Consider the following 11,568-nt stretch of genomic DNA (forward strand, 5'->3'; position numbering starts at 1 on the left):
AATTCAAACTTAATGGAACACCCTGAAGTTTGATTAGCCAAATCTGGCATCTCTGAAATTTTAGACATTTCTACTGATGGATTTTCAGACTTTGTGGGTTTGGAGAACACTTGGTGTCCTCTGGGACATGCACCGCCCCACCAGCCTTTTCCTCTGTGGAATACTCAGTCTCCCAAATGACTGTGCAGCTTCAAATTCCACAAGCCTCAAATTTGTAACAAATGGCCTCAGGCCTGGTTTTAATTGCTGACACCCTGCTGGTGGCAGCGGTAGCCCCTGCAATTTACACCAGGTGGGAAACGGGCTGCAGCATCCAACCTTCCTAATGGAAACAGGCTGTGATCCAATGGAGTGTGAAAGGTGCTGACCTCCCCCCACTCCTCAGCAACCCGGTTCCTTAGGAAGAGCTCTCTGCTGGGAGGACCTGGTTCTGGGAGAAAGCTTCCCGGAGTTGCTCAGAAGTTGGTCCTTCTGGATTTTGACATTTCCTCCCACCTTTGTTCTCCTGGGTTTTCTCAGGCCAAGGAGAGCTATGTGAGGAAGGAGTCAGCCCATAGCAGGGAGATCTTTTATAAACAGGAACCCAACAAGGCCAGATTATATGCCCGTGGTGCCAAACTGGACTTTTAAATTATTATTATTATTATTATTATTATTATTATTAGAGACAGGGTCTTGTTCTGTCACCCAGGCTGGAGTGCAGTGGTGCCATGATAGCTCATTGCAGCCTCAACTTCCTGGGTTCAAGCGATCCTCCCACCTCAGCCTCCTGAGTAGCTGGTACTACAGACACGTGCCACCACACCTGCATGATTTTTAAATTTTTTGGAGAGATAGGGTCTTGCTATGTTGTTCAGGCTGATCTTGAACTCTTGGGCTCAAGTGATCCTCCTGCCTCAGCCTCCCAAAGCATTGGCACTACAGGTGTAAGCCACTCTGCCTGGCCTGGACAACTATTATTAATGCCCACTTGCCTCTGTTAAGACTTAAACTCAAATACTGGACGAAAGGAAGAAAAGACCTCTCTGTTGACTTCTAACCCTGGGAAATGACTGGCAAGAATGGTAATAAACAGCCCCTTTCCACTCCTCAAGTCCACCAGTCAGTTCCTTTGCTTCATTTACTTAAAGATGTAAAGGAGTGGGAAAAAAAAAAAAGGCTTGATCCTCATGGTGAGAACCACACACCCACACCCATCCTACCCTGCAAAGTTCAAACAACTGCGCTATAGGCTGGGATGGCAGGCTCGTTGTGCATGTCTCCCTGGGTGGAGGCAGTCTGCCAGACCCCCAGAAACACACAATACTTTGGCTCTTGGTCAAAAACACCAACATTCATTGCCGACAATATCCCCACCTACCACCCGTCCCTAGCCATCCCTTCCTGGAAAATGTGATGGAGGAGGGAGAGTCGGCCAACTCCAACACCACCTGGCCCTCAGCAGCAGACCTGGACGCTGGCCCGGAAGCAGCCCTGGCCCGTCCGTGGACAGCTCCTCGGGGGTGTGCATGGAGCAGCATATCCTTCTTCTCACAGCTTCAGTTTCCTGCAAGGCTGTGGAGTCACCTCTGTTGGCTTGGGCCTCTCTGACCTCAGATGACATGGGAAACGGAGGCCAGTGGGTGAAATTGGGAGGCTGAGCTGTGATGTGCCACTATCCGGCATAGGGTGGGATACATTGTCCCTGAAAAGGGAGGCTAACTTCCCACTCCACCCAGCCACAGCACAGCCTTTCCAGGGGGAAACCAACCCACCCCCTTTCCCCGTCTGGCTCTGAAAATGTGTGCCACATACTGTAGCCCAGTTGCTGTCGGAGGCAATCTGATCTCAACCAAGGAGCTGACACTCAGTTCTTTGTCTACTGCCTTAGGAAGTCTTAACTCCTTTTAGAATAGCTGGGTTTTGAAGGCTTGTTGGGGAGGGGACTGATAGATATAAAAGCATACTTTCAGAGGTTTGCTCACTAAACAGTGTCATGCTGAAAACTCACAGTGATTCCAGCAGCTGCTAACTGAAATCATACACTCGAATCAATTTTTGCTAATCCAGAAATCTGGCAGACTTGTCCAGATCCCGAAGGAATAAGAATATAAATGAAATTTGGCTCATTCAACATGGTCCTTAAAAAGACTAAACAAAACAACCACTTATGTAGTAGGAGAGCCTAATAATAAGACAGGCCTTCCTTCTTTGATAGACTCAGTAACTGAATTTTCCTCTTGCACACAACTGTTTGGGACCATTAAGATTACCAAAGTGACAGAGAGAGACTCTATTTCTTCTCAGCTTTTCTGATAACCTTTTTGGAGGGTCTCTTATGTATTAATATACCTCTGTCAAATTTCTCCTCAGCCTGGGGCCCCCTTCGGTGTTGCTCTCCCCCCGAGGAACACTCCAGGCTTCAGCTTAAGTGTTCCTTCCTCAGAGAAACTTTTCCTGAGCACCGCCTTCAACCATGGCTTAGCTTCTCCTGTTATGATTTTTTTTTTTTTAGATGAAGTCTCGCTCTGTCACCTAAGCTGGAGTGTAGTGGTACAAACTCAGCTCACTGCAACCTCTGCCTCCCGGGTTCAAGAGATTCTCCTGCCTCAGCCTCCTGAGTAGCTGGGATTACAGGCACGCACCACCATGCCTGGCTAATTTTTGTATTTTTATTAGAGACGAGGTTTCACCATGTTGGTCAGGGTGGTCTCAAACTCCTGACCTTGTGATCTGCCCACCTTGGATTCCTAAAGTGTTGGAATTACAGGCGTGAGCCACCTCGCCCAGCCTTCCTTTTTTTTCTTTTTTTTTTTTTTTTTTTTGAGATAGGGTCTCGCTATGTCACCCAGACTGGAGGGCAGTGGCACGATCTTGGCTCACTGCAGCCTCAGCCTCCTGGGCTCAAGTGATTCTCTCATCTCAGCCTCAGTAGCACGGACTACAGGCGCACTCCACCATGCCCAGCTAATTTCTGTATTTTCTGTAGACTCAGGATTTCGCCGTATTGCCCAGGTTGGTCTCGAATTCCCAAGCTCAAGAGATCCACCTGCCTCGGTCTCCCGAAGTGCTGGGATTATAAGCACGAGCCACCACGTCCAGCCCACCTGTTGTGATTTCTTGTTGTTCTTGTTACTGTTGGAGAACTTACTACTAATGACATTTTCATCTTTAATTGTGTGATGATGCATTTAATGTATGCCTCCTTTCTAGACTATAAGCTCCATAAGAGCAATGTTATGGGTTAAGTTATTCCCCCACCTCCAAAAAAGATGTTAAAATCTGAAACCCTGGTACCTCAGAACATAACCTTAGCTGGAAGTAGGGCCATTGCAAATGTAATTAGTTCAGATGAGGTCATACGGCAGAAGAGTGGGCCCCTAGCCCAATATGACCAGTGTCCTTATAAGAATACAGCCTTGCTGGATGCAGTGGCTCACACCTGTAATCTCAGCACTTTGGGAGGCCGAGGCAGGTGGATCACCTGAGGTCAAGAGTTCGAGACCAGCCTGACCAACATGGTGAAACCCCATCTCTACTAAAAATACAAAAATTAGCTGGGTGTGGTGGTGTGCACCTGTAATCTTAGCTACTCAGGAGGCTAAGGCAGGAGAATTGCTTGAACCCGGGAGGTGGAGGTTGCAGTGAGCCAAGATCGTGCCACTGCACTCCAGCCTGGGCAACAAGAACAAAACTCCGTCTCAGGAAAACAAACAAACAAACAAACAAAAAACGACAGCGTTGTGAAGATGCAGACATGTAGGGAGAATGCATGTGATGACAAAGACAGAGACTGGAGTTACGTAGTTGCGAGACAAGAAAAAGCAACAAAAGTTAGGAAGAGGCAGGAAAGATTCTCCTATGGCTTTCAGAGGGAGCATGGCACTGCCAACACCTTAATCTTGTATTTCTACTCTCCAGAACTGTGAGACAATACATTTCTGTTGTTTTAAGCCACCCAGTTTATAGTACTTTGTCATAGCAGCTCTAGAAAATTAGAAAAAGCAAGGATGGTGTCTATTTTGTTCACTGCTGTATCCTCAGCGTCTAACCCAGTGCCTAGCATGCAGTAGGTGCTCAATAAATATTTGTGAATGAATGAACAACAGCCTTGAGGATTCACCTTTGGAAAAACAAATCATTTCACTTTGGTTGCTGACTGTTCCTGAGAACCATTCACATGGTCTTGGGTTTTTTTGTTTTGTTTTGTTTTGTTTTTTTGAGACGGAGTTTTGCTCTTTCACCCAGGCTGGAGTGCAGTGGCATGACCTCGGCTCACTGCAACCTCTGCCTCTCAGGTTCAAGCGATTCTCCTGCCTCAGCCTCCTGAGTAGCTGGGATTACAGGCGCACGCCACCATACCTGGCTGATTTTTCTATTTTTAGTACAGACAGGGTTTCACCATGTTGGTCAGGCTGGTCTCGAACTCCTCACCTCATGGTCTCGAACTCCTCACCTCGTGATCTGCCCACCTCGGCCTCCCACAGTGCTGGGATTACAGGCATGAGCCACCGCACCCAGCCGGTCTTGTTTTGTATTTGTTGGGGCCAAGGGAAGTTCCCCTTCACCCTCAGAAGTTTCACTGAAAATTCAGCTCACAAAAAAGGTAGATTAATAAGAGGAAAGACTTTACAAATTTATTACTATGGAGTACACAGGGAGAATCACAGAGTGTTTGCCCAATATTCCAAAAGGTACAGATGCTTATATGTCCTACTTCTTAGGGGAAAAGGAGATGGGGAAGTGTGGTTGACTTTAGGGGTATGGTTAATGCTTTTTGGGGGGAATTCAATGGGCTTGAAAAATGTACAATGGTCTGGGGCAAAGTCTATTGGACTCATAGAGCAGATGATGGTTTATAACGAAAGTCTGTCCAGGTTTGTTGACAGACTTCCTGTGATATGGGTTCAGTTAATGAAAACTCAGGGAAGGGACTGGAGGTAATTGTTTTCTTCTCTGGTAGGTCCAGACTTTAGGCAGATAAGGGAACGTCAGCCTGTGCTTTGGAGAGACAGGAAGCGGGAGGAAAAACAATTGTTCTCCTTGGTGGGTCTGTCCAGTCTTTATGTAGATAGGGGGAAAGTCTCTTCTGGCATCTGTGATCTTTGAGAGCCTTTAACTCAAAAATACTCATTGGCCAAGTGCAGTGGCTCACACCTGTAATCCCAGCACTCTGGGAGGCTGAGGGAGTAGGATTGCTTGAGCCCAGGAGTTCAAAACCAGTCTGGACAACGTAGGGAGGCGTCGTTTCTACAAAAAATTAAAAAATTAGGCTGGGCATGGTGGCCCACGTCTATAATCCCAGCACTTTGGGAGGCCAAGGCGGGCAGACCACCTGAGGTCAGAAGTTCAAGACCAGCCTGGCCAACAGTTGGTGAAACCCCGTCTCTACCAAAATTAGCCAGGCATGGTGGTCGGCGCCTGTAATCCCAGCTACTCAGGAGGCTGAGGCAGGAGAATCGCCTGAACCTGGGAGGCGGAGGTTGCAGTTAGCCGAGATTGCATCATTACACTCCAGCCTGGACTACAAGAGTTAGACTCCGTCTCAAAAAAAAAAAAAAAAAAAAAAAATAGCTGGGTGGTAGAGGCTGCAGTGAGCTGTGATCAAGCCACCATACTACAGCTTGGGTGACAGAGCAAGACCCTGTCTCAACCAAAAAAATACTCGTTATCCCACGGAGCCATATTTTATGGTAAGGTTCCCTGCACTCCTTCACATTCCTCAGTGATATCATAACATCAGCAACAAGCAAAAAAACCCAGCAGAACTTCCCTTGCTTTCCTTCCCCTGACACCTATCCATGGGAGGAACACTGCAACTCTTGGAGAAATCCAGCTAGGAGTTGAACAGAACTTTACCTGAAGGTTAACATGTGTCAAGTGTGTGCTTCGTGAGCAAGTGGGTGAGCGGGTGGGTCTGTGTCAGCAGCATTTATTAGGAAACATCCAGGACAAGCCACGAGTTAGTGTTGGTGGTCAGAGTATTATAAAGAATACCCTCTTTATCCTCAAGGAGCTCACGCAGCTGAGAGGTATGTAGGTTGCCAGCATTAGCAAATAAATGACTCTCACGTTGTACAGAATCCATTCAGCACACACAAATGGTGCCTGCTCTTGTTTAGTATAATTTAATGTATACTTAGTGGCATGGAACCACAGGTGTGAGAACAACAACCCCTTCCTGAGGGCAGCAGTGATGTTTTTACAGAGAAGGTTGGCAGAGGTGTCTGAACCAGAGTAACTCCATCTTGAATAGGGGCTGGGTAAAATAAGGCTGAGACCTACTGGGCTGCATTCCTAGCAGGTTAGTCATTCTTAGTCACAGGATGAGATAGGAAGTTGGTACAAGATACAGGTCACAAAGACCCTGCTGATAAAACAGGATGCAGTAAAGAAGTCAGCCAAAACCCACCAAAACCAACATGGTGAAAAAAGTTACCTATGATCATCTTCACTGCTCATTATATGCTAATTGTAATGGATTCACATACTAAAAGACACTCCAACCAGCGCCATGACAGTTTACAAATGTCATGGCGACATCTGGAAGTTACCTTATACAGTCTAAAAAGGGGAGGAACCCTCAGTTCTGGGAAATCAATGCCCCTTTCCCAGAAAACTCATGAATAACTCATCCCTTGTTTAGCATATAACCAAGAAATAACTATAAATCTACTCAGTTGAGCAGGCCATGCCACTGCTCTGTCTATGGAGTAGCCATCATTTTATTTCTTTACTTTCGTAATAAACTTGCTTTGCTTTACTTTATGGACTTGCCCCAAATTCTTTCTTGCGTGAGGTCCAAGAACCCTCTCTTGGGGTCTGGATCGGGCCCACTTTCTGGTAACAAGGTGACTTTTGAACCAGTGTATGGTGGCACCTTTTCTGTCACCCTTAGTACAAGCAAGTTCAGTCAAATGGGAAGGGTGGAAACCAAATGGTAACAACCTGAGAAAGTATTTAGTAAGGGTAAATTATGCTTTCCAGCAATTTGGCTTTATAGGAAAAAAAAAAAAAAAAAAAAACCGAGATAAATGCTCTTTCCTCAGTCTAAATCTCATTAGTTGGAATATGTGGTCACACCAAACAACTCCAGGGTCTCAGTGGCTTGCTAAAAGAAAGATCTTAGACAAATTAAATTCAATGGAGTTTAATTGAGCAAAGAATGATTCAAGAATCAGGCAGCCCCTAAACCAGACACTTGAGCAGCAAGGAATTATGGAAACTATGTCTACATTTTCAGATAATTCAGCCCCCTCCCTTCCCCACCCCTGCTGCCACAGCTATAATCCTAATTTCGTGGACTTTCATTAGTTTTACAAAGGCAACTTTGGTCCCTGAGCAAGGAGGGGATTTGTTTAAGGGGATTCGTTTTAAGGAAGGACTATTACCATCCTTGTTTTAAAGTTAAACCATGAACTAAGTTCTTCCCATGTTTAGCTTGACTTATGCCCAGGAATGAGTGAAGACAGCCATTGCAACCTCTGCCTCCTGGGTTCAAACCACCCTCCCACCTCAGCCTCCCAAGTAGCTGGGACTACAGTACATGCCATCACACCCAGCTAGTTTTTGATTTCTGTATTTTTAGTAGAGACAGGGTTTTGCCATGTTGCCCAGGCTGAGCTCAAGTGATCCACCCATCTCAGCCTCCCAAAGTGCTGGGATTACAGGCCTGAGCCACCATGCCCAGCCCAGCCTTCTTCTTAACTGCTTCTTCCAGCAGCTGATACAGGAATATCAGATGGTGACTTTCCTGGTATCCCTCCTGCCAATGAAACAGAAGAAAGTTGGTCTTCTGGTATGTTTTGATGAAGACTTTTGCTTTCCTTGCAAAGGAAGTAGACACTGTTGTTCTCTTGTTTGCTTCTTTCTACCTTGACTGCTGTGACCTTCTTGTGTCCATGAGTGACAAGCGTTATGGCATAAAGTCAAGATGCACAGATAACAGAGCAAAAGTAGAGAAAGAGCCTGGTCCTTGATGACGATTGCTGCCAGAAACCACCTACCTTTGCACTTTATGTCATGTGAGAAAAGTTTAAGCCATGGCTAGGATGTCTTCAGGCAACTCAAAGCATTCTTTTTTTTTTTTTTTTTTTTTTTCTGAGATGAAGTTTCCCTCTTGTTGCCCAGGCTGGAGTGCAATAGCACAATCTTGGCTCACTGCAACCTGTGCCCCCTGGGTTCAAGCGATTCTCCTGTCTCCTGTCTCGCATGCCACCACGCCCAGCTAATTTTTGTATTTTTAGTAGAGATGGGGTTTCATCATATTCGTCAGCCTGGTCTCGACTGCCTGACCTCGATCTCCTGGTCTCGTTCTGCCCGCCTTGGCCTTCCAAAGTGCTGGGATTACAGGTGTGAGGCACCGTGCCCAGCCCTAGCATTCTTAACTGATATTTCTTCATATCTTCTCCTTCTAAAGGTAAAGTTCTAGAAGACAGAGACCTTACCTATTTTTTTTACTTCTATATTTTCAGCAGGTGGCATGGAGTAGACACTCAATTCTTGTTGAATGAATGAAGAGATGATGATAGTTTAAGGGAGAGGTACGATCTCAGGAAAGATTCTTTAAGATTTAGGGAGACCAGGGCATATATTTAGAATAACAAAAAGATACAAGAAGAGAGAGAGATTGAAGTTATAAAGATATAACTTTAGTCATATCTTTATAAGATGTAAAGTTATAAAGAGATATATTAAATTATAAAGATATAACAGATATGTATATATATAGAGAGAGAGAAGACAGAGCAAGAGAGAAAGAGAACAGAGAGAAAAAATTAATGAAGGATGGTTTATTAGTCAGAATTCTCTATAAAAACAACCAATAGGATAGATAGATGAAAAATAAATAATAGGTAGACAAATATAGATACACATTTATTATAAGGAATTGGTTCATGCAATTATGAAGGCTCAGAAGTCCCAAGATCCACAGTTGGGAAGTTGGAGATACAGGAGAACCGGTGATGTAGTTCCAGGCCAGTCCAAAGGCCTGAGAGTCAGAACTGGTGGTGTAAGTTTCAGTTCAAGGTCAGAAAAAGTCGATTCCAGCTCAAGCAGTCAGACAGAAAAAGTTCCTTCTCACTCAGTCTTTTTGTTCAATTCAGGTCCTCAGTTGATGGAAGAGGCTCACCCACATTAAGGAGGGCAATCTGCTTTACTCATTCTACTGATTCGAATATTAATCTCATCTAGAAACACCCTCACCCAGACACAAGACCCAGAATAATGTTTGACCAAAGTCTGGGCACCCCATGGCCCAATTAAGTTGACACACAAAATTAACCTTATAAATGGTATCATAAAAGGGGAAGGGGATGAGATCCCCTGCTGTGGTAGAGGCATATGTTAGATAATGAGAGAACAAAATCAAATGGGACTCCGAATTTCTTTAATCAGGGTAACTTTGAGAATCAGGCAGGTGGGTAATGAAGCCTCTCACCAGAAAAAAAGTATATATAATGGGTTAGATGTGTGTCCCTGATATGGTTTGGCTCTGTGTATCCACCCAAATCTCATCTTGAATTGTAATTCCCACATGTCAAGGGAGCAAACTGGTGAGAGGTGATTGGATCATGGGTTTGGTTTCCTCCATGCTGTTCTCATGATAGTGAGGGAGTTCTCATGAGAACTGATGGTTTAAAAGTGGCAGCTTCTCTTGCTCTCTCTCTCTCTCTCTCCTGCCATCATGTAGGATGTGCCTTGCTTCCCCTTTCCCTTCCACCATGATTGTAAGTTTCTTGAGGCCTCTCCAGCCACGTGCAACTGTGAGTCAATTAAATCTCCTTTCTTTATAAATTACCCAGTCTCAGGTAGTATCTTTATAGGAGTGTGAGAACGAATGAATACAGAGAATTGGTACCAGGAGTGGGGGCCTGCTATAAAGATAACCTGAAAATGTGGAAGTGACTGTGGAACTGGGTAACAGGCAGAGGTTGGAACAGTTGGGAGGGCTCAGAAGAAAACAGAAAGATGTGGGAAAGTTTGGAACTTCCTAGAGACTTGTTGAAGGTTTTGAGCAAAATGCTAATAATGATATGGACAATGAAGTCCAGGCTGAGGTAGTCTCAGCTGGAGATGAGAAATTTATTGGGAACTGAAGCAAAGGTTACTCTTACTATGCTTTAGTAAAACAACTGGTGGTATTTTGCCCATGCCCTAGAGATCTGTGAAACTTTGAACTTGAGAGAGATGATTTAGGGTATCTGGTGGAATATTTTTTTTTTTTTTTTTTTAGACAGAGTTTTGCTCTTGTTGCCCAGGCTGGAGTGCAATGGCACAATCTCAGCTCACTGCAATCTCCACCTGGTGGAAGAAATTTCTAAGCAGAAAAGCATTCAAGAGGTAACCCGGCTGATTCTTAAAATGTTCAGTCACATGCATTCACAAAGAGATGGCTTGAAACTAGAACTTATGTTTAAAAGTGAAGCAGAGCAAAAAGGTTTGGAAAATTTGCAGCCTGGCCACATAGTAGAAAAGAAAAACCCATTTTCTAAGGAGGAATTAAAACCGGCTGCATAAATTTGCATAAGTAATGACAAGCCGGATGTTAATAGGCAAGACAATGAAGAGAATGGCTCCAGGGCATGTCAGAGATCTGCATGGCAGCCCCTCCCATCACAGGCCCAGAGGCCTAGGAGGAAAACATGGTTTTGTGGGCTTGGCCCAGGGCCTTGCTGCTGTGTGCAGCCTTAGGACATGGCACCCTGCATCCCAGCCACTCCAGCTCCAGATGTGGCTAAATGGGGCCAAGGTACAACTCAGATTATTGCTTCAGAGGGTGCAAGCCCCAAGCTTTGGTGGCTTCCACGTGGTGTTGGGCCTACAGGTGCACAGAAGTCAAGAATTGAGGTTTGAGAACCTCCGCCTAGATTTCAGAGGATGTATGGAAATGCCTGGATGTCCAGGCAGAAGTCTGCTGCAGGAGCAGAGACCTCATGGAGAACCTCTGCTAGGGCAGTGTGGAAGGCAAATGTGGGGTTGGATCCCCAACACAGAGTCCCCACAGGGGCACTGCCTAGTAGAGCTATGAGAAGAGGGCCACTGTCCTCTAGACCCCAGAATGGTAGATCCATCAATAGCTAGCACTGTGCACCTGGAAAAGCTACAGGCACTCAATGCCAGCCTTTGAAAGCAGCCACAGGAGCTGTACCCTGCACAGCCACAGGGGCAGAGCTGCCCAAGGCCTTGGGAGCTCACCTCTTGCATCAGTGTGCCCTGGATGTGAGACACAGAGTCAAAGGAGATTTTGGAGCTTTAAGATTTAATGGCTGCCTGGCTGGGTTTCAGACTTGCATGGGGTCTGTGGCTCCTTTGTTTTGGCCAATTTCTCCAATTTGGAATGGGAATATTTCCCCAATGCCTGTACCTCCATTGTATCTTGGGAGTAACTAACTTGTTTTTGATTTCACAGTCTCATAGGCAGAAGGGACTTGCCTTGTCTCAGATGAGACTTTGGACTTGGACTTTTGAGTTAATGCTGGAATGAGTTAAGACTTTGGGGGACTGTTGGGAAGGCATATTTGGTTTTGAAATGTGAAAAGAACATGAGATTTGAAGGGGCCAGTGGTGGAATAATATGGTTTGGCC

This window comes from Pongo abelii, chromosome 10 (assembly GCF_028885655.2).
Source record: "Pongo abelii isolate AG06213 chromosome 10, NHGRI_mPonAbe1-v2.0_pri, whole genome shotgun sequence".
Lineage (NCBI taxonomy): Eukaryota > Metazoa > Chordata > Mammalia > Primates > Hominidae > Pongo > Pongo abelii.